Source organism: Saccopteryx bilineata, chromosome 5, assembly GCF_036850765.1.
Source record: "Saccopteryx bilineata isolate mSacBil1 chromosome 5, mSacBil1_pri_phased_curated, whole genome shotgun sequence".
NCBI classification, from domain to species: Eukaryota; Metazoa; Chordata; class Mammalia; order Chiroptera; family Emballonuridae; genus Saccopteryx; species Saccopteryx bilineata.
The window spans coordinates 55,579,085-55,604,261 of NC_089494.1; the positions used below are offsets into that span (position 1 = coordinate 55,579,085).

The 25,177-nt window shown below is 35.4% G+C and overlaps 1 pseudogene; it reads left to right on the forward strand.

The window, feature by feature from the left end:
• The first annotated feature begins 1,664 nt into the window (after positions 1 to 1,664).
• Positions 1,665 to 2,328, forward strand: LOC136306474 (small ribosomal subunit protein eS6-like; annotated as a pseudogene).
• The last annotated feature ends 22,849 nt before the right edge of the window (positions 2,329 to 25,177 follow it).

Consider the following 25,177-nt stretch of genomic DNA (forward strand, 5'->3'; position numbering starts at 1 on the left):
GCCTCTGCTGGATACCTGAATTTTAGTTCTCCCCAACAAGGCTAAAGTAGACATATACATGGGAGGAGTAATCGATCCCTTTTTCCTGTTCCAGTCTGAAGAAGAACAGCTGCCCCATCCCTGGAAATCTCTCCATATCCAGCCAGGAGAAAGGGTCATTCTGAAAGGTGAAGAAGAAGGGGGCGGGTCAGTGACTCAGGTTTCTGGTGAGACCCAAGCCTACACCTCCCCCCTCCATTGCTGAGAATGTGCCCTGCTCCCTGAGAACCAGTGGGCAGGCCACACCTTTGGAACTCAGAGGGCATACCCACCAAACTCCTGTGGCAATGCTCTACTGAGATATATAAAAAATAAAAAATGTCTGGATAGAGTAACAACTGGGACCAAAGAGCAAGCCAGGCCCACTGCCCCTGCACTAATCCCTGGAGTTCTCTGCTGGGCCCACTAGTAGCCAGCAATCAGAGGCACCTAAAAGAGAAACTAAGAGGAATTCAGACTTTCCTGTGGCTCACCTTGTTGGGGAGAAATAAAATTTAAAACCTAGTTATTAAGCCATGGTTTGAAACAACCAGAGACCATTTATTTGAGAAAATTGGTTGAACTTTAGGGAAAAAAAAACAGTGAGCTTTGTGGTGTTTTAACTTGTCCTATTCCTACCTATTCTTACCACCTCTATGATATCCTTGAAAAACCAATAGCCTATGATTCACTGTAAAACCAAAAGCCTAGCAGCCACTTGGTAGGGCAGAGTAGATTTGAAGCTCCCCAAGAAATCCCATTCCCAGAGAATTGTTGCTAGTTGACCTGCCTGGGGGCTCCCAGTAAACCATTATTCACAGTTCTTGTCTTTATTTGACTCAATTCAAAACTCATTCAATAAGAACAGCCCTTTCTTTAGGGGAATTTGTCTAAAACTATCAGGAGAAACTGTTCAACATGGCTGTGACCTGAGGCAGTGATAACAGTTGGAACAAACAAAAAGCTGACTAGAAAATATAAAAAAAAAAATGGTAAGAATGAGATGTGTACACTGGCTTTGAAAAGCTGACATATTCCTGGGAATCTAGAAGGCTATACACATGAGCAGGGTTAAATTTAGAAAAAACTGTCTTCAGGGATATGTGTGCAGTGAGGAGTCTTAAAAAGACCCTAAGCTTTCACCTATGGCTCTACACAATACAGAAGTGAAGAATAAGGCATAGAAAAAAGCTGCAACAGCATTAAAGGTGTGCTCAAAGCCCATTTGCAAAGACAGGGAGACTTATTGACTCAATACAATTAAGGAAATCGCTATCCAGCTGACCACTAAGCAAACTAGACTGAGACTTGAGTGGCTACCCATGACAAAGAGTACAGACAATCAGAAAAACAACAAACACTTGTGTGGTGGGGTCTTATTTCTAGAGTAACCATACATATTATTTAAGATTTCTAGTTTTAAATAAAAAATCATGAGACATGAAATGAAAGAGTAAAGTATGTCTTATACACAGGAGAAGTTAATAGAAACAGACCTTAAGGAACTCCAGATATTAGAACTAATAGACAAAGACATTAAATCAGCTATATGTTCAAAGAACTAAAAGAAACTATGTCTAAAGAATAAAAGAAAAGATGAGAGGCCTCTTTTTTGTGGCACCTAGGAGACAGTCGGCAGCTTCAGGATGAAGCTGAACCTTTCTTTTCCAGCCACTGGCTGCCAAAAACTCATTGAAGTGAAAAATGAGTGTAAACCCCGTACCTTTTATGAGAAGTGTATGGACACAAGAGTTGCTGCTGATGCTATGGGTGAAGAATAGAATGGTTACGTGGTTTTAATCAGCAGTGGGAATGATAAACAAGGTTCCCCCTAAGCAGGTGTCATGACTCATGGCCATACCTGCCTGCTGCTGAGTAGAGGGTATTCCTGCTACAGACCAAGGAAGACTGGAGAAAGAAAGCACACATCTGTCCAAGGTTGCATTGTGAATGCTAAGTCCAGTGTTCTCAACTTAGTCATTGTAAAAAAAAAAGGAAGGAGGAGATATTTCTAGTCTCACTGATGCTACTGTGCTTCATTACCTAGGGCTCAAAAGAGCTAGCAGAATTCACAAACTTTTCAATTTTTCCAAAGATGATGATGTCTACCAATGTGTTGTGTGACACTTTCTAAACCAAGAAAACCTAGGACCAAAGCACTTGAGATTCAGTGTGTTCTTATTCCACGTAACCTGCAACAAAAACATCAGCACATTGCTCTGAAGAAAGAGCGTACTAAAAAAAAATTAGGAATAGGTCACAGGATATGCTAAACTTTTGGCTAAGAGAATAAAGAAAACCATTTATTAAGCCATAAATAAGCTTCAATAAATGTAAAAAATTTTAAATCATTCACAATATGAGCCTGACCATAATAGAATTAAATTAGAAACCAATAACCAAAGGAAATTAGAAAATTTACAAATATTTGGATATAAAATAACACACTTTTAAATAATCAATAGATCAAAGAAAGTCATGAGGAAAATTTTTAAATATTTAGGTATGAATGAAAAAACATGTATGCAAAACTGTTGGGATACAGTGAAAACAGCACTAAGTGGGAAATTTAAAGCTGTAAATGACAATATGAAAAGAAAAAGATGTAAAGCATAGTATATACATTGTATGGTGTTCCTGTTTCTGTAGTACCTCAAGAATTTATACATCACATTCAGTGTTCTGCATAAATATGCCTGCATTTTGACTCATTAACCCATCTTAATTTGAGAGAACACCAGCAATTGTGGTTAACTCTTAAATCTTGTACTGGCTAATGAGTTAATCACAGACTCAGCTCAATTTCTTTATCATGAATGTGTATAATCTTGCAATTCTTCAACAGTTTAACAATAAAGTGCTAGCTTCACTACTTAAAAACATAAACAAAACTGGCCCTGGCCGCTTGGCTCAGTGGTTGAACATCGGCCTGGCATGTGGATGTCCCAGTTTTGATTCCAGATCAGGGCTCACAGGAGAAGTGCCCATCTGCTTCTCTACCCCTCCCCATCTCACTTCTCTCTCTCTCTCTCTCTCTCTCTCTCTCTCTCTCTCTCTCTCTCCCGCTCCTGTAGCCATGATTCGAATGGAGTAAGTTGACCCCAGGCACTTAGGATGGCTCCATGGCCTCTACCACAGGGACTGAGAAGAGCTTGGTTAAACTAAGCAATGGAGCTAAGCCCCAGATGAACAGAGCATCACCCCCTAGTGGGCTTGCTGGGTGGATCCCAGTCAGGGTGCATGTGGGAGTCTGTCTTTGCCTCCTCCCCTCTCACTGAGTAAAAAATAAAAAGGAAGAGATAAGTTCTAAAAATATATAAAAAAAATACCTGGCATTTTAAAAATGATCTTTTAAAGCAAAACTTATTCATCTGTGAGACTGCATTTTGCTATTGTACATTTGTAATCATTCCTATACAGATGGTTACTTTTTATTTACTGAGCTATACTCAAAATATCCTTCTTGTTAGTTTTTAAAATTTAAATTAGTATTTTTATATAATAGTATTTTTCCATTCTATTTCATTCTCAAATGTGTTGACATGATGTGTATATTATACCTCAGAAATTGTTATAATCCTTTCACTCTCTCTCTATATATATACATAGTACAGATATATACAAACTAAGTTCCCCAACCTCCGTTTCCAGGATTAAAATTATCACATCTTCAGTTATTTAAGCAGAAAAAACTTCTTGAGTATGTATGTTCAGGCCATGTAAAGTTAGAGCTTATGCAATAATCAGTTTTATTCCTGTATCATTCAGACTCACTATATGTACTGCCATCATATAAATGTTTTTATTTATAAGACTATATATACAATGGGGAAAGCATAGTCTCTTCAATAAGTAGTGTTGGAAAAACTGAATAGCCACATGCAAAAAAAATGAAACTAGACTGTTATTTTATACCACACATAAAACTCTACTCAAAATGGATTAAAGACTTGAATGTAAAACCTGAAACCATAAAACTCTTAGAAGAAAACATAGGGGATAAGCTCCTTGACATCAGTCTTGGTGATTTTTTGTATTTGGAAACAAAAGCAAAGGCAACAAAAGCAAAAATAATGAAGTGAAACTATAGTGCAAACTAAAAAGCTTCTGCACAGCAAAGGAAACCATCAACTAAAGTAAAGACAACTTATAGAATGGAAAAAATATTTGTAAAACATAAAACCAAAATATATAAAAAAAACTCATACAACTCAATAGAAACCAGCTTGATTAAATAATGGGCAGGAAAACAAAATAGACATTTTTTCCAAAGAAGTTATATAAATTGGGCCCTGGCCGGTTGACTCAGTGGTAGAGTGTCAGCCTGGCATTCAGGGGTCCCGGGTTCGATTCCCGGCCAGGGCACATAGGAGAAGCGCCCATCTGCTTCTCCATCCCTCCCCCTCTCCTTCCTCTCTGTCTCTCTCTTCCCCTCCCGCAGCGAGGCTCCATTGGAGCAAGGATGGCCCAGGCGCTGGGGATGGCTCCTTGGCCTCTGCCCCAGGCGCTAGAGTGGCTCTGGTCATGAAAGAGCGACGCCCCAGAGGGGTAGAGCATCGCCCCCTGGTGGGCAGAGCGTTGCCCCCTGGTGGGCGTGCTGGGTGGATCCTGGTGGGGCGCATGCAGGAGTCTGTCTGACTGTCTCTCCCCATTTCCAGCTTCAGAAAAATGCAAAAAAAAAAAAAAGTTATATAAATTGCCAACGGGTACATGAAAAGATGTTTAACATCACTAATCATCAGGAAAATACAAATCAAAACCATAATGAGGTATCACCTCATACCTGTTAGAATAGCTGTTATCAAAAGAGAAGACATAAGTGTTGACAAGGATATAGAGAAAAGAGAACCATTATGCATCATTAGAAGGAAAGTAAATTGGTGCAGCCACTCTAGAAAACAGTATGGAGGTTTCTCAAAATATTGAAAAATAAAACTACCATATGAACCACAATTCTACTTCTGAGTATTTATCTGAAGAAAAGCAAATCACCTCAAAAAGATATCTGCACCTCCTTGTTCATTAAAGCATTCTTTATGATAGCCAACATATAGAAACAACCTAAGTATCCATCACTGAATAAATAGATAATAAAAATGTTAAATATATATATTTATATGTGCACACATGCACATCTACATATATATAGACACACACATATACACATACACATACACATATAATACATACATGTATATGTATGTGTATATGTACGTATTGTATAGTATTTTGCCATAAAAGAGGAAGGAAATCCTGTCATTTGTAAGAACATGTAAAATATGTCTGATGGAAAAAGACAAATACTGTATGATCTCCCTTAAATGTAGAATCTAACACACACACACACAACCCCCAAATGACTCATAGATAAGAGATAGCAGATTTCTACTTGCCAGAGGTGAAGAGTAGGGGGATTGGTGAAATGGGTCAAGGAGGTAAAAATATCTAAACTTCCAGGTATAAAATAATAAGGTCCTGGAGGTGTAATATCCAACATAATTAAAATAGTTAACAATATTGTATAGTCAGAAGGTGCTAAGAAAGGAGAACTTCAAAGTTTTCATTACTAAGAAATAAATTGTAACTTTAAAAGAAAAAAAAGAAAAACAGACACTACTGAGTGAAAAATTGTGAAATGATGTTAACATTTACTTACTTTTAGAACTTTCCTGAAGTATATAAAAACTCTGACTATGAGAAATAGTTGGCAGTAAGCACTAACAGAGCAACACAGACAATGGAAGTAACCAACTCTGTATACTAAGCAAGGCAGTTAAAACTACTAGAATTATAAAAAAAAAAAAAAAAAACTACTAGAATTATCATAGACACTCAGATCGAGCAACATTAAGTGTGCAACCAATGTTTCCAGAAGTGAAGGCTGAACACCTGGATTAGACTCTCCATTTTTTACTTGGGATATTTTAACATACATCTGCAAACACATTAACTCCTTCCCTTAACACAGTAGTTCTCAAAATGTGCACCCTAGAAGATTTCCAGGTGCACCCTATGGTATTCCAGAGAAATATGTGCCTGTTGGGGACCAAAAAACCAACAGGGTTTTTGGAGTTTAAATTTTTGGAGGAAAGAGGTGTGGGGAACTGGCTGTAAACTGACAGTCTGCCCAACCCCCCACCTCACTTGCCTGATTAGGTTGCAAAAGGCTGTTAAACTGTGGTGCTGGATTGTTTACACTACCCTCCATGTTTCCCAGAAAGACTGGAGGCAAGTTTCTTCTATCATTTGTTTGGTGTAAAGTTAAGATGATATGTATGGTGGGGGTTTTCTGCACTCAACACAATTAAGAGTAAAAAGAGAGGAATTCTTCAATGTATTGATGTGGAAATGAGAGTTTGCCTTTCAGATAAATACCCAAACACTGAAGAAATTTCTAAGACACACCAGACTCATGTTTCTCATAAACACAAGAATGATAAAACTTAACACATTCCTGCTGAGACCTGCCATATTTACTAAATCTTACTAAGAATGTATCTATATATATAAAAACATAACATTTTTGTCATTTCTTTTATAACCCCTTTTTTATGAATTCTAAAAAGCATAACAAAAAATGTAACATAAAAATGTTTTTTGTCAGAATAAATTTAATTTTGTCATATTTATTTTGTTTAATTACCATAAAAGCATGCTTAGACTTTATATTTTTTCTTTAATATTTGACTTAATTATTATAACATATTTCTCAGAAATTTGTATATAGTACACCTACAATTATTTGTAGGATTTTAAATGCCCCCAACTTCAAAATGTTTGAGAACCACTGCCTTAGCAGAAGACAGCATGTTGTGAAAGAAAAAGTTAAGCCTTTGGAGCCTCAGTTGGGTTTGAATTCATATAAACTGGCTCTGGGACAAGCCACCTAATCTCTTACTCAGATTTTTCATCAGCAAATGGATTTACTAATACATTATTGAGAGATGTATGAAAATTAAATGAGATCTTTGGAATATGTAAAGGGATTAGGCATAAAATAGGGATTAAAGAAATGCATATTAAACTGATTTATTTCATTAACTTAAATAAGTGGGACCTGTTTGGGGTATTATTTCAAACCACTAGAATTTAATTTCAAAAATTCCAACTTTTGCCTGACCTGTGGTGGCGCAGTGGATAAAGCGTCGACCTGGAAATGCTGAGGTCGCCGGTTCAAAACCCTGGCTTGCCTGGTCAAGGCACATATAGGAGTTGATGCTTCCAGCTCCTCCCCCCTGTCTCTCTCTCCTCTCTGTCTCTCTCTCTCCTCTCTAAAATGAATTAAAAAAAGTAAAAAATAAAATAAAAAAAGAAAAAAAAATCCAACTTTTGCACCAACTCTTGCACTAAACCCTGGTGGCTTAAAAAAGTACATGCTTAATGTAAAGATGTCTACATTACTATTGGAAAAATGTAGCTCAGTGACTTATGAAAGCATTCCATAGCCCTCACTAAGCATTACTGAGTTTTCTGTCTTTGCAAGAACTTCAAGAAGAGCTTCTTGAGAATATCAGGTTTGTAGAGAATGATCTCCTCCTCAAGAAGAAAAAAAGGTTGCTTGACCAGGTGGTGGTGCAGTGGATAGAGCGTTGGACTGGGATGAGGAAGGACCCAAGTTCGAGACCCCGAGGTCGTCAGCTTGAGCGTGGGCTCATCTGGTTTGAGCAAAGCTCACCAGCTTGGACCTAATGTTGCTGGCTCGAGTAAGGGGTTACTCAGTCTGCTGAAGGCCTGCGGTCAAGGCACATATGAGAAAGCAATCAATGAACAACTAAGGCGTCTCAAAGAAAAACTGATGATAGATGCTTCTCATCTCTCTCCATTCCTGTCTGTCTCTCTCTCTCTCTCTCTCTCTCTCTCTGTAATAAATAAATAAATAAGAAGAAAACAAGGTCAACATCCTAGCACTAAGTTATGGATTCTCCACAATAATGCTCTTTCCATTTAAAACGAGCAAAATGAGGTCAGTTTGAAGACCAGAGTTGCTCCAAGAATACTACTATAACTATTGAGTTTTGTCTAGTTTAAACTGCTTAGTCATAAAGTTTGAAGTTTCAAAAAGAGAGGAATACAAAGAATTTACCTATTTTAAATTAAATAGATCTTCTTTTGAAATATGTTGAAGATCTTAATTTCTAAATTAAAAGATTACTTTAGAACTGATCTATGTCTACTATATACTTAAGGGCTCAATCCTTCAGATATACTGATATTTCAAGTAAAAATAAGCAGAAAGAAAATCTCTGGTTTATTGTCATCTATTTTTTATCATTGCATCAATATGACTAAGCAAATCAAAATTGTATGAAAAGATTTTAAAATTATGGGAGTACTCAGCTATCAGAGGGAAGGAGGATGAGGGTATGGAATCAGAGAAGGTGAAGGGATTAGTGAAATTATATAATCATTACACATAGATACAAATAACAGAACAGCAAATCCCAGAGGGAAAGGGGGGAGTGGGAGAGAGACAAACAGGTATAATGGGGGGGCACGGTGTTGGGGGGTCAGGGTGTTTTATTGAGTTAGACACTTTGAATCCATGTAATGTAAATTCAAAATTTAATTAAAAATAATTTTAAAAGTACAAGGATGTTTGTTGTGAGGAAACATGGTCATTTTTTTTTAGATTTTATTTACTGATTTTAGAGAGTGGAGAGAGAGAGAAAGGATGGGGGGGAAGGTGAACAGGAAGCATCAATTTGCTTCTTGACCAGGCAAGCTTAGGGTCTTGAACCAGCGACCTTAGCATTCCAGATCAATGCTGTATCCACTGTGCCACCACAGGTCAGGCAAAACATGGTCAATTAATAGAAGCCAATGAAGAAAAATTGCTCAAAGCTTCTTACAATTTAACTTAAGTTTTATATAGTCTTAAAAATATACATTTTTATTCTCAACTTGTCATTTCAATTTTTTAAAATTCTATTTAGAAAATTAAATTTAACAGGGTGACATTTATCTATGAATACATAGGTTTTAGGTAAACACTTCTATAATATTTGAACTATTGATTATGTTGTATACCCATTACTCAAAATAAAATCATTATCTGTCATCACAGATTTGTCCCTCTTTATTTCCTTCCCCTTACTTCCTCCTCGACATCCCCCTTGCCCTGGTAATTTTATTTTTATCTATGTCCATGAGTCTCAGTTTTATATAACACATATGTCTGAAATCATATAGTTCTTAGCCTTTTTTGATTTACTTATTTCACTCATTATAATGTTCTCAAGGTCCATCTATGCTGTCGTAAATGGCAATATGTCATCATTTCTTCCGGCTGAGTAGTATTCCACTGTATACATGTACCACTTCTTTTTTATCCAATCCTCTATCAAAGGCACTTTGGTTGTTTCCACGTCTTGGCCACAGTGAATAATGCTGCGATGAGCATGAGGGTGCATGCATCTATATGCACCAATGTTTTTGAGTTTTGGGGGTAGATATCCAGAAGATGGATTGTTGGGGCATATGGTAGTTCTTTTCTTATTTTTTTGAGGAGCCACCATACTTTCTTCCATAATGGCTGTACCAGTCTACATGCCCATCAGCAGTGAATGAGGGTTTCTTTTTCTCCAAAGCCTCTCCAGTACTTATTATTACCTGTGTTGTTGATAATAGCCAATCTAACAGGTGTGAGATGATATTTCATTGTAGTTTTGATTTGCATTTCTCTAATAACTACTGAAGGTGAGCATTTTATATATATATATCTGTTGGCTATTTGTATGTCTTCTTGGAAGAAGTGTCTGTTCAGGTCCTCTCCCCAACTTTCAATTGGATTGTTTGCTTGTTTGTTGCTGAACTTTGAAGTAATTTCAATGTAAAAGATGTAGTTAGTGCTTATTATGTCTAAGGCACTGTGCTTGCTAGTAAATCTCTCCCCCTCACACTTCAAGTATTGTCAGATGAAGTACTTTCAAAAATCCATTATTGCTTTGCACTTGTCTCATAGAGAGTATTAAAGATATTGAGTCATTAGTATTTTCTTTTAAAAAACAAAAACTATGTACCTTAAAGGACATACTTAAGTAAGTGAAATAAACTATGGAGTAGAAAAAGAATTTAAATCATATGTCTGGTAAGGAACTTGTATTCATAATGAACACTTACAATTTTACAATAAAAAGACAATCCAATTAAAAGATAGGTAAAGGATCTGACTAGATGTTTGTTCAAAGAAGATTCACAAAAGGGCAATGAGCATATGAAAAAATGTTCAGTATCATTGGTCACTTGGGAAATGCAAAAAGAAACACAATGAGATACAACTTCACACTCACTACAATGGCTACCATACAAAGATAAAGAATATCTAGTGTTGGCAAGGACATAGAAAAACTGGAACATTCACACATTGTTATAAAAGAAACATGGTATGGCCAATTTAGAAAACAGTATGGCGGATATTTAAAATGTTGAACAAAGATTAATTTTATGATCTAACTATTCTACTCCTAGATATATACAAAATAGCTAAAAACATGTCTATACAAAAATTTGTACATGAATGTTCATAGCAACATTATTCATAACAGCCAAAGGTGAAAACACATCAAATATCTGATGAACAGCTAAACAAATGGTGTTTTCATAAAAGTGATATTATTCAGTCATAGAGAAATGAAGTACTCATATATGTTATGACATAAACTTTGAAAACATTATGCTAAATGAAAGCAACCAGATAGAAATAATCATACATTGTATGATTCCAGTTATGTAAAACTATCAGAATAGACAAATCCACAGGAATAGAAAATAGATTATTGGTTGCCAGGACCTGGTGGAAGAGGAATGAGTGACTGTTAATGAATACAAAAGTTCTTTTTTAGGGCAATGAAATAGTTCAAAACTAGATAGTAGTGGTGGTTATACACCTTTAAATATCACTGAAGTATATGCTTCAAAAGTATGAATTTAATTGTATGTACAATAAAGCTATTATTATGAAAAATATTCTATGAACATCTTTAGTTTAAAATCTACCCTTCAAAACTATTGATATTTTCTCTCAAATTTACACATACATATGCACACTCAAGCCTACAGCTTCTGAGTATTTGAAAAATGTACATACTTTTCCATACTGATGAAAAAAAAAACTTTCCTGGTGTTACAAATTAACAAGTCACTTTTATGTAGATGTATATATACCCGCACTGTCATTCCTGGAAAGGTTCACTGTGTGATCTTAACTAGGAGGACATTAACAAGTTACATTGATTTTTATTGGGACAATGCCATTATATTAAAATTTTAAGTATTTAAAATTTGTCCACTAAAGGCATTTCTTTATATCATTTAACATGTGCCACTAGTTAGATAGCTATGAAAACTAAAAGAAGCTCAAATTATAATATTCGCAATGTTATTCTTTTTCCCCAAATAACCCAATCTGGAAGATAGTATTATCACTTCTGCAAAGCAGTAAATTTATCAATTTATATAGGTCGTGCTTATTTTTCTCTTCCACAAACTTCTTATCTATTTCACTCAGGCCTTCTTTTGGAAACTGCTGGTACAAGAGAGCAACAGAAGTGTAAATTTTCTAACACCTTTTTCTGTCAATATTATACTTTAAATTCTCCCTTATTCCATTACAAGTTTGGAGCTCAAGTCATTTTCTAGTCAATAATAGCTCTTTGTATCTTTTGCCTGAACCAAGAAATAAGGAGACTCTCTAAGGAAAATTAAGTTGTGATTGGCCATTGCAAAAGAATCAATTTTAGTCAGAAATACAACAGTTTGTTTCACTTGAAAAACTAGAACAAGAAAACTAGATTGTAAATACTGTGACTGACATAGCACACACTGAAGACAACCAATTAAATTGTCAACTTCACATGAGCAAATACTAAATAACTAATTCATGTTTAGATTTTGTGAGCCACATCATATAATTGGCAATTATAGAAGAATTATTTAAAAGGCATTTTAATATTAACTCTAAAGAAATATTATTAATATATCCCCAATTATTTCTTTATAAACCATAATAAATATAAAGACTGGCAAATATATTAAATAAATAAATATGATCATTTGGGGAATGTTTTATATTAAAAAAACTTATGTACAAAAGAATTACTATTAAAAGTAGATACATTTAGTATAGTATCATTAAACTTTTATAAAAAGATTATTAAAATACTAAAATTATGATATTATTTTAAATATACAATCAACTATTTAATCTAGTGTTTTAGATATATCCCATCCAAATTGTTCTTCACAAATAAAATCAGTTAGCATATTAGTTTAATATCCTGCTTTTTTCTATGTCTTAAATTACTAACCAATATTCCCATCTTATTCCAATAGGTAAGGTTGAATGTTTTTCTGTACAGAGTAAAACTCTCCATTTGACCTTTTGATATGCTTGAAAGACAAAAATAATTGATTACTATCAAAGCGATTTAAATTGACATTACAATTTTAAGGTTGACCAGCTATGTACTAACATATTTGGAAATTATACCACAGTATTTTTAATTTATTCTTCCACCCCATTCTATGTGCCCTTTTGTTAGTTAAAGGTAAGAGTTGACAAACTAAAACTCCAGCTACAAAAAAAATAGAACCATAAACTTAGCAGAAAAATTAACACTCCAATAAACAAAAGTTAACATTTGGACAGTCTTTACAAAAGTATTATTTTTATCTTGTAAGTTTATTTTTACAATTTTATTTACCTATGATTAAAAATTGGGACGTTTCACAAAAATTTTGGATATCTGGCTTCACTTAGAAAAAAACTTGGCAACACCAGGACAATTTTTAACATATTTCAAGAAATCAGTAGAAATGGAAAATATATGCTTCTTAGGTGGGGCATGCTATATGCACTGTCTTCAGTTTGCTGCTTTTAGGATTCATAGTGCTTTTAACTTCTTAACTTTGATTTATATTACCTACCACTCAGGGATGCCCATCAAAATACATTTAAATGCCTCTAAGAACAACTAGCAAACAAAATTTAGTTTAAATATATGTTTAAATTTTCCCACAGTATATTTTCAATAATTTTATATTGATATATAAGTAATGGCTTTGGTCAGTCTTTAAAAATATTAATATACATATCAGGTCAAGTCTAGCTTTCAAATCAGTATGAAAAGGGAGACTTAAAACCTTAGGTACACTGTGTTCACTGTGTTCTCTACTTGCCAAACACTCTGCTCCCCTCAGTCTTTCTGGAATCTATCACTGTGGCCATTCAAGACCAAACAAATGTGAGAAAGGGTGAGATTAAAGAAGACAGAAAAGGAAAAAATCCTTCCTAATCAGGTCATATAAAACATTTGCCATCAAACCAAAATTATCTTATTTCAAGAGCTAACCTGGAATATAATCTATATACCATTAATATATTCATAAAAATTAGAGGATATTTTATAGGTTCATATTCATTTTGAAATATCCCCTAATTTTTGTGAGCAGTATATTAAATATCAATATTGATGAGAAAACATGCAAAAAGTTTAATAAAATTTTCCCTAGAATTAAGTTGATTCTTTCCAAAAAAGAATAAATATATTTAGTTTACTGATCTACCATTCAGAATATCAAATAATGAAAGCTAAATATTATTAAATGACTTTTAAAAAGATATATACTTGGACCATGCATAGGTCTTATCTAACACAGGATTTCACATTATGGAAATAATCACTGATGCATCCAAAGAAATACATTCTTCTAAGTCTTATTTATAGCAGCAAAAAGGAGGAGGAAATACAGCAATATGCTCATCAATGGAATGTTGTTTTAATTTATTTGGTACACTGGAAATGAAAAGTGTAGGAAATCAGTTAATGGCACAATAACAAGATTCACAATATTGAATGATGGAAGCAGGTCCAAAGAAGTATGTGTACCAAGATCCCAATTTCAGAGTAGGGATAAGAAAAATAAAAATGAAAGATATGGAGAGTAAGGCACAAGTGACGTCAGAGAAATGGAGGCGTGAGAAACACTCCTCATCACTTCCCTTGAAATTTCAACAAATTTTACAACTATATGCAGACAAAAAACCCCTAGATGAACCTGAAATATACACACACCAGATAGACAAAGTATGATCGTGCAAGAAGGTGGGCCACAGCACAGAAAAAAAAATAATACCAGAGGACTGAGTCTTTCTTCTTCTTCACGGACCTGAGGGAGGGAGGCACTGTTTGCGCAGGCTTTGCCTCAGCCAGAGGAGCTGGGTGGAGAGCCTGGGGGTAAGAAGCAGAGCAAGGGGTGACAATTGGGAGCACAGCTGCTTCCCAGCATCAGCTGCACCCGTGATTGCAGGGCTGAGCTATTACAGGCATGAGGTGCACACAAAGCCAGTGACAAGCTCCCAAGAACTGCAGGCAAATAGCTTGTGGAGACTGGCCCACAGGACACTGGGGCATGCTTTATCTGCCTGCCCGACAAGCACAATTTAGCCTTGTGGCACCAGATGTGCTTGATCTGGGATCTGGGATCTGCGCCCAAACAGCTCTGAAGCTCGGGCACTGGCTTGCTGGAGGGAGCTTAGCGTGTGTGACGGGAAGTCCCTGATCTGCGACCTCTGCCGCAGCTGCTCCAGAAACTCAGGGACACTAGCTTGTGGCACGCAGGCCTGGCCCAGCCCAGGGCTGTGCCTGGAGAGTTTAGAGCAATATCAGAGGAGGGGCTGTACTCTGTCACCACAGCCTCCCAGTTCTCCATTGCTCCCCTTGCTGTGAAAACAGCAGTGGTGGCAGAACCCCCCTCTACTAGGTCTTCAGGCTGCTCTCTCCTGTGAGAGGCAGGGGCACCCAGAGACTAGATTCCCTGCTCTGTGGGGACATGGTGGAAGGCCTTGGAGGACACCTGGTCAGCCAGTACCAGTATCATACAGTTACAAAGCCCTAGCAATAAGCACCTCTACCAATGCGACAACTCTGCCCTTGTAATTACAAAGGTGACAGCTAGGCCTTCAGAGATCACCCAAGAATCTGGCAGAGGCAAATCTTGTAGTGCAGCACACCCTGCCAGAAAAAGCAATAATTATCTCTTATTGGGGTTATTAACAATAACACCCACAAATGTCATCAAGGAAAAAAAATCAAATATGGATATACAAGACAAAGACATAGCTCAGATAGATGATGAAAAATCCCCAGAAAAAAATCTCAATTACATGGAAATCTTTAAGCTTAATGACAGAGAATTCAAAATTGAAGCTGTAAAAATACTCAATAAGATACAAGAAAACACTGAAAGGCAATTTAGTGAGTTCAGAAAACAACTTAATAAACAAAAAAGTACTTCACCAAGGAAAATGAAACTATAAAAAAGAACCAAAGAGAGATGAAAAACTCAATACACGAACTGAAAAAGGAGGTAACAAGCTTAGCCAGTAGAACAAGCCAGATAGAGGAGAGAATTAGTGACATTGAAGAAAGGCAACTAGAGATACTACAGAGAGAAAAAGAGAGACTCACAAATTTTAAAAAATGAGAAAGCCCTGCAAGAATTGTTTGACTCCATCAGAAAGAGCAATATAAGAATAATGGGTATATTAGAAGAGGAAGAGAGGGAAAAGGAATGGAGAAGATATTGAAACAAATAATCAATGAGAACTTTCCAAGCCTGTGGGAAGAGTTAGAGCCTCGAATCCAAGAAGCAAACAGAACACCGATTTACTTCAACCTAACCAAATCTACTCCAAGGCACATCGTAATGAAATTATCACAAATCAATGACAAAAAAGAATCCTTAAGGTAGCTTTCTCAGCAGAAACTCTAGAAGCTAGAAGACAGTGGACCCCAATATTTGAAGTACTGAAAAAAAGGAACTACCAACCAAGAATACTATGTCCATCACAGTTATCCTTCAAATATGAAGGGGAAATAAAAACATTTACAGACATACAGAAGCTGAGGGAATTTATCACCAGAAAACACCCACTACAGGAAATACTAAAGGGGATTATCCAACCAGATACGAAGAATAAAACAATACATTCTAGTGCTTGAGGTGGAGGCCATGGAGCCGTCCTCAGCACCCAGGCCAACATTGCTCCAATAGAGCCTTGGCTGCAGGAGGGGGAGAGATAGAGAGAAAGGATAGGGGGAAGTGTGGAGAAGCAGATGGGCACTTCGCCTGTGTGCCCTGACCAGGAATCTAACCTGGGACTTCCACACACTAGGCTGACACTCTTCCGTTGAGCCAACTGGCCAGAGCCATAAGTAAAATTGTTTTTAACAAAACCACAATAAAAACAAGGATAATCTGTGACAACAATAGCACAAAAGGGAAGAAGATAAAGATCAGCAGTAACAAAGAAGGATGGAGTGCAGAAGAACTCATGAGATAATGGACTCTAATAAATATGATAATTTTTCTTCTAATAATCTAATGGTAACTACCCCTGAAAATGCCACTACTGAAACACAGTTTAAAAAAAGAAGAAACAGAAGATAGAAATATGGAACACCACCAAACAAAAACAAATGACAGAAAAGCAAAAAAGAAAAACCAAACTAGAAACAAAGCTATCAGAAAGCAGTATATAAAATGGCAATAGAAAATCCTCAAGTGTCAATGATTATAATAAATGTAAATGAATTGAACTCACCAATAAAGAGGGACAGAGTAGCAGATTGGATCAAGAAGTAAAACCTAACAGTATGCTTCCTTCAAGAGACACATATAAGCTACAAGGAAAAAAATAGATTCAAAGAAAAGGTTGGAAAATGATTCTCCAAGCAAATAATATCCAAAGAAAAGCAGGAGTAGCTATACTCATATCTGACAATGCTGACTACAAGACAACAAAGCTAACCAGAGACAAGGATGAATATTTCATAATAATAAAGGGGACAGTGTATCAAGAAGACATAACAATCCTTCATAAATATTCACCAAACCAAAAAGCACCATCCAAAATTTTGGTTATTTCCATATCACTCAGTTAATTTCCTGGAGGTTTCTCTTGTGGTTTCATTTGGATTGCACTTCTCTATCTTCTCATTATGTCTGTGTGTTTAGGTGTTTTGTTTGTAGAGCTGGTTGAGCTAGGCTTGGTGTTGTCTGCCTCCAATTTTCAGTTGTGTTATTTCTAGGTCTTCTTGGGTTGGCATCAGCTGTTATTTGTAATACACTGTCAGGTTTGGCTTTTCTACTAGAGCTGCTTTGAAGTCTTGATTTGTTTGTTTTCTTCTCAGTTTTCTTAGCACCATGGTAGTCTTGTCAGGAGCACCAAAATATATAAGACAACTACTAACTGATTTAAAAGTGCAAACTGAAAAAATATATAATCATACTTGGAGACCTCAATACACCATTGATGGCTTTAGATCATTCAGCCAAACAGAAAATCAATAAAGAAATATTGGCCTTAAATGAAACACTAGAACAAATGAACATAACAGACATTTACAGGACATTTCATCCCCAAACGTCAGAGTATACATTTTTCTCCAGTGTACATGGAACACTCTCAAGAATAGACTATATGCTAGGCCAAAAAACTAACACCAACAAATTCAAAAAGACTAAAAGTATACCAAGCATATTCTCTGACCATAAGGCTTTGAAACTAGAATTCAACTGCAAAAAAAGTAAGCACACCCACAAAAACATGGAAATTAAACAATATACTTTTAAAAAATGAATGGGTCAAAGAAGAAATAAAAGAAGAAATCAAAAGATATATACAGACAAATGAAAATGACAACACAACATATCAGAATCTCTGGGATGCAGCAAAAGCAGTAATAAGAAGGAAGTTCTATCATTACAGGCTTATTTGAAAAGAGAGAGAACCCAAGTAAACAACCTAACATTACATCTTAAGGAACTAGAAAAAGAAGAACAAAGGCAAACCAAAACCAGCAGAAGAAAGGAAATAATAAAAATTAGAGCAGAAATAAATGAAATAGAGAACAGAAAAACTATAGAAAAAATTAATACAACAAATAGCTGCTTCTATGAAAAGATCAATAAAGTTGACAAACCCCTGGCAACACTAAGGAAAAAAGAGAAAAGACTCATATAAACAAAATCCAAAATGAAAGAGGAGGAATCACCATAGATATCATAGATATACAAAAGATCATCACAGAATATTATGAAAAATTATATGCCATGAAATTCAACAATCTAGAAGAAATGGATAAATTCCTAGAACAATACAATCTTCCTAGACTGAATCATGAAGAAGTATAAAGCCTAAATAACCAATAAGCAGGGATGAAATAGAAACAACTAACAAAAACCTCCCTGACAATAAAAGTCCAAGGCCAGATGGATATACTAGTGAATTCTACCAAACATTCAAAGAAGAATTGATTCCTATCTTTCTCAAAGCCTTCCAAAAAAACTGAAGAAGTAATATTTCCAAACACACTTTATGAGGACAACATAACCCTTATACCAAAACCTGGCAAGGATAACACAAAAAAATAAAACTACAGATAAATATATCTAATGAATACAGATGCAAAAATTCTAAACAAAATACTAGCAAGTCAAATACAACAACACATCAAAAAAATAATTCATCATGATCAAGTGGGATTCATCCCAGAAACACAAAGATGGTTCAACATACATAAAATTATTAATGTAATACACCATATCAACAAAACAAAGAACAAAAACCATATGATCCTATCAATAGATGCAGAAAAGGCATTCAATAAAATACAACATCCTTTTATGTTTAGAACACTCAACAAAATGGGTATAGAAGGAAAATACCTCAACATAATAAAGCCCATTTATGACAAACCATCAACTAACATCATACTAAATGGTAAAAAACAGGACTTTTCCTCTAAAATCAGGAACAAGATAAGGCTACCCACTCTCTCCCCTCCTATTCAGCATAGTGTTGAAAGTTCTAGCCAGAGCAATCAGACAAGAGAAAGAAATAAAAGGCATTTATATTGGGAAAGAAGAAATAAAGGTTTGACTTTTTGCAGATGACATGATACTGTATTTAGAAAACCCCAAAGACTCCACAGGAAAGCTATTAGAAACAATATACCAATACAGTAAGGTATGGCAGGATACAAAATTAATATACAGTATTGCTTTCTTATATGCCAACTATGAAACTTCAGAAAAAGAACTCAAAAAAATAATCTCTTTTACAGTAGTAAATAATATAAAATAAAATGCCTAGGAATAAACATAACAAAGAATGTAAAGGACCTATATACTGAAAACTACAAAGCATTATTAAAGGAAATTGAAAAAGACACAATGAAATGGAAAAATATTCCTTGGTCATGGATAGGAAGAATAAATATAGTTAAAATGGTCATACTACCCAAAGTATTGTAATATATAAATTTAATGTAATTTCCATCAAAATTCCAATGTCATTTTTTTTTAAAAAATGGAACAAAAAATTATCAGGTTTATATGGAACAGGAAAAAAACCCTCAAATAACCAAAGTAATCTTAAGGAAATAAAACGAAGCTGGAGGCATTACAATACCTGACTTCAAACTATATTACAGAGCCATGATAATCAAAACAGCATGGTACTGGCAGAAAAATAAACACACAGACCAATGGAACAGAATAGAGAGCCCAGAAATAAAACCACATACATATGATCAAATCATCTTTGATAAAGGAGCCAAAAACACACAATGGAGAAAAGAAAGCCTCTTCAATAAATGGTGCTGGGAAAATTGGAAAGCCACATGCAAAAGAATGAAACTTGACTACAGTTTATCTCCTTGCACAAAAATTAATTCAAAATGGATCAAAGAACTAAACTAAGATCTAAAACAATAAGTTACATAGAAGAAAATATAGGTACTAAACTCATGGACCCTGGCCATAAAGAATATTTTATGAATTTGACTCCAAAGGCAAGGGAAGTAAAGGCAAAGATAAATGAATGAGACTGTATCAAACAGAAGAAGCTTCTGCACAGCAAAAGAAACTGTCAACAAAACAAATAGACAACCAACTAAATGGGGGATGATATTTTAAAACAACAGTTCCAATAAAGGACTAATATCCAAAATATATAAAGAACTCACAAAACTCAGCAACAAACAAACAATCGAATAAACAAATGGAAAGAGTACATGAACAAATACTTCTCCCAAGAAGAAATACAAATGGCCAACAGATATATGAAAAAATGCTCATTATCACTAACTATTCAAGAAATGCAAATCAAAACTACAATGATTCCACCTCACACCTGTTAGATTACCTATTATTAACACAACAGGTAATAACAAGTGCTGGAGAGGCTGTGGAAAAAAAGGAACCCTCATTCACTGTTGGTGGGAATGTAAAGTAGTACAACCATTATGGAAGATAGTATGGTGGTTCCTCAAAAAATTAAGAATAGAATTACCATATGACCCAGCAATTCCTCTACTGGGTATATACCCACAAAACTTGAAAACATGGGTATGTAAAGACACATGCACCCCCATGTTCATTGCCACATTATTCATCGTGGCCAAGATATGGAAACAGCCAAAATGCCCTTCAATAGAGGACTGGAGAAGGAAGAAGTGGTACATATATACAATGGAATACTACTCAGCCATAAGAAATGATGACATAGTATCATTTACGAGAACATGGATGGACCTTGATAACATTATACTGAGTGAAATAAGTAAATCAGAGAAAGCTAAGGACTGTATGATTTCATACATAGATGGGGCACAAAGTTGAGACTCATGGACATAGATAATAGTGCAGTGGTTAGCAGGGAGAGGGAAGGGAAGGGAAGGAAAGGGGAGAAGGGGAGGGGCTTAAAGAGAAACAAAATATATGGTGACAGAAGATGATTTGACTTTGGGTGATTGGTATACAACATAATTGACTGTCCAAACGATGTGGAGATGTTTTCTCTAAATCTATGTACTCTGATTGACCAATGTCACCCTGTTAAATTTCATTGTCTAAAAAAAAGAAAAAAAGAAAGAAAGATGCCAAAGGGAGCAGGGAGAGAGAAGAGAGTGACTTGGGAAGTCACCTACTTTCAACACAGAAGCTGCTATTCTGAGAGAGGGGAAAATAAAGGATGGAGGGGATAACAGTTACAAACTCATAAATAAAAGTTTTTATTTATTTGAAAAAAATGAAAGATGTATATCAACATATTGACAGAAATGAGATTTCAAGTATAGTGGATGAAATGGTATCACCTCAAAAATCCATGTACACCTATAAGCACAGAATGTGACCCTATTTGGAAATAAGGACTTTGCACATGTTATTACTTAAGATGGGGTCATACTGGATTAGGGTAGGCCCTAAAGGCAATGACTAATATCCCTGTAAGAAGTGATGATGCACAAACAGAAATAGGGAAGAAGGCCACATTGAGATAGATGTAGAGATTGCAGTGATGCAGCTACAAACCAAGGAAAACAAAGATTTGCTACGAGCTACTAAAAGCCAGGTAGAAGTAAGAAATGATACTACCCCAGAGTCTTCAGAGAAAGCACAGCCCTGCTGACACCTTGATCTGGAACTGCTTGTCTCCAAAACTGTGAGAGAATCAATTTTTGTTTTAAGTCACCACATTTGAGATCATTTATTATAGCAGCACTAGGGAACTAATACAGTATGTGATCACTATTTTCCTCTTCATGTGTATTGTTTTTTCCCCTATTTTAATTTTTTATTTATTGATTTAAGTGAAAGAAGGGGAGAGAGGGAAAGAGAGAGAGAGAGAGAGAGAAGGACAGAAACATTTATCTGTTCCTATATGTGCCCTGAATGGGGATCAAACCGGCAACCCCTGTGCTTCAGGTCAGTGTTCTAACCAACTGAGCTATCCAGTCAGGGTGGTTTATGCCCTATTTTTTTTTTTTTGTATTTTTCTGAAGCTGGAAACGGGGAGAGACAGTCAGACAGACTCCCGCATGCACCCGACCAGGATCCACCCGGAATGCCCACCAGGGGCAATGCTCTGCCCACCAGGGGGCGATGCTCTGCCCCTCCGGGTGGTCGCTCCTTTGCGACCAGAGCCACTCTAGCGCCTGGGGCAGAGGCCAAGGAGCCATCCCCAGCGCCTGGGCCATCTTTACTCCAATGGAGCCTTGGCTGCGGGAGGGGAAGAGAGAGACAGAGAGGAAGGAGGGGGTAGGGGTGGAGAAGCAAATGGGCGCTTCTCCTGTGTGCCCTGGCTGGGAATCGAACCCGGGTCCCCCACACGCCAGGCTGACGCTCTACCACTGAGCCAACCGGCCAGGGCCTATGCCCTATTTTATAAATTAAATATATTACTTCTATAATGATAAAAATGTTACTAAAAACATATTTTGGTCTAATAATTACTTAATAATTGATAATTATATTATTCTTGAAACTAAAAAGTTCCAATCAACACAAAGAGAAAAAAATCTATCTTCAAACACATCTAAAATGCTGATAAGTATCTGGAGTGTCAATATTTTTATTATTTATCTTCTACATTTATGAGACTTTGGGATAAACAAAAAAAAATCTTGCTTCTCTAAGTATGATCAAACATCACTAAGATTTATTAATAATAAAATCAAAGTAAACCGAGAAGCCTGGTAAATGCAATAAAGAGCTTCTCAAACAGCAATCATGTTTGGTTCATATAGTATTGACATGGTTTTAGTAAATAGAGATATTTCTCAGGTGAGCATTGAAAGCATTTAATATGGAACAAATAAGACAAAATATAGTTGGAAACAATATAGACAGGAACAATTCAAAATCTAAACCCTTGGAATTCGAAGACTTACACTTCATCTAGTACATCTTCTAATATTGCAAGAATTCATCACACAACATTCCTGACCAGTGATCATTTATTCAGCAGATGGAAATTTTTAAGTACCCATTACTTGCCAGGGATACATGACTACATCACTGAGTGACCACCTCCAAAGCTGACTTTGAAGTGGTAGAAGCTGACTTTTAAGAAAATATTATTCTTCTACAATTTTAGTTCTTAGAAAATTTTTTTATGTTTAGATAAAATCTTCTCTCCAAAGTTATTTTTATTCTCTTTCCATACTTTTTCTTCCTTCTTTCATTTACCCTTCATAGCCAACTTGTATCAGAACTTGAAATCATAATTTTAAAATACTTTTAAAAGGAAATTAAAAGATTACTAACTTCTCACCAATGGCAAAATTCCCCTTACAGCATTTTTTACCCAACTGCTGTTCCTCTGTTTTTGAACACATCCACTGAAAAAGAGCAAGTCTCCTCATCTGTGTGCAGGGAGATTTACTGGAGATATGTTTTATGTGTAGATGACCTTTGCCTTTCTTTGACTTTAACCAATTGTTTCTATTCCTTGCTGCCAGAGCACAATAAACAGTTCCATATTAAGGTTGCTCAGGCATCTGAAAATCATCATCAGCTCTCCCCTTAGCCCTCTGCTATACTAGGCTGATGATACCATTGCTAGGTACCTTTCCTGGTTTGGGGACCCTTTATTATTCACCATCATGGTCAGGTTTTTCTAAACAGATCACAATATATGTACTTCTATTTATAGCATGATGCTTGGAATCCAATATATTACAGATGTGATATGGCCACTCAGAGTAGCAGCATTAATTTGGCAACTGTAAATAAAAGCATATTAATCATGGTTGGAGTTGATTGGTTAGTGAAAATCCTAGAGTATTTTTCACTAGCATCCCTTAAAATTCTTGAAAAATTTTTTCTCTTCTAGAAACATGTTTTTAATCTTAACTAAAATACAAAACTTTCTATTTATCCCTACTGAATCTCATTTTATTAGTTCCCACCTCTCTTGATAGTTTTTCAACATCTCTGAACACTAATTCTTAATTGTTCCATACAAATAATATTTTTGACAAACTTGTACCATTTATAAATTTAACAAGATCTGCCCTGTCTTCTCTTAAGCAGAGGGATTTAACATTCTAACTATAAAGTTCTGGAGTTACATGAAGTTCTTTAAGCATTAGTCCGATAATGATGATGATAATGATGATAGCAGTTAGTATTAAATACCTTTCTCCCAAATATTTTTCTAAGTACTTTATACACATTATCACATCAAAAACTCGTAAAACCCCATAAAACAATGACTATTGCTTTCCTCATTTTACAGATGAAAACGTTTAAGTGATAGAGCCAGAGCTGGTTATGAGCTGATATGGCTCTATCAATTGTAAATAGAATATGCCCATTTAGTCAATGACCAGCATTACCAGTTGTTAAATATTTTTAAAATAACTCTTACATGGAGCCAGAATTTGAACCCCAACTGCTTGATTCCAGAGTCCATCTTCTTAACCAGATTCCATTTTGTTTCCCCATGATGGACAAAGGCAAAAACCAAATAATATAGTATCTCATGTTTGCTTCACGCAGAGATACTCTGCTTTTATCTCATTAGGCATTAGGTTACAAGTATTTGATGTGAAATAAAATTATTAAAAATTATTTTTTGCCAAATTTTTAAAAGCACTAAATAATAAATGAAAATATACTAAATAACTAAACTTAAAAAACATAGCTCCTCCCATGCCACAAAAAATTAATATTGAATATATCAGTTAAAACAACCCCTAAAATTATTTACAATATTGTGTGTATATATGTGTTTGAGAGAAATCACTATCCCCCACCCCTGAAAGATGTGTAGCACATTAGATTCCTAAATGGATTACAGATATACATTAAAAAACAAAACAAAACACTGCATAGGATCACCTCTGATCCATTTCTTAAAAGGACATTAGGCAATAGGAAAAATTCCTTATGGAATCAGATGAATTGTGAATTAATTCTCAAACTTAGGATCTTGAGAAAATTTATGTTGCTTCTGGGCCTCAGTTCCACAATTGTGAAACAGGATGAAAATAGCACCTATCAGAGATTCTTCAAGAGCACAATGAAATACTATGCATAAAGCACTTGGAAAAATTTCTGGCGCATAGTCAGTACTAAATATGCATTACTATTATTATAAGGCATGTGGTGTGCCAGAATTGTCAAATCTAAAGGATGAACAATGTACTTCTTCCTGGATGAAATGTATTTAATTTATATATTAAAACAAATATTTTATTGAATAGACAAAGATCATCTGCCTGAATATGGAAGACAAAATGGGGAATTTAGAAATTTATTCTTGAAGCAGACTTCTCCTATTGGAGTACCTAAGTAGAAATATTTGAGA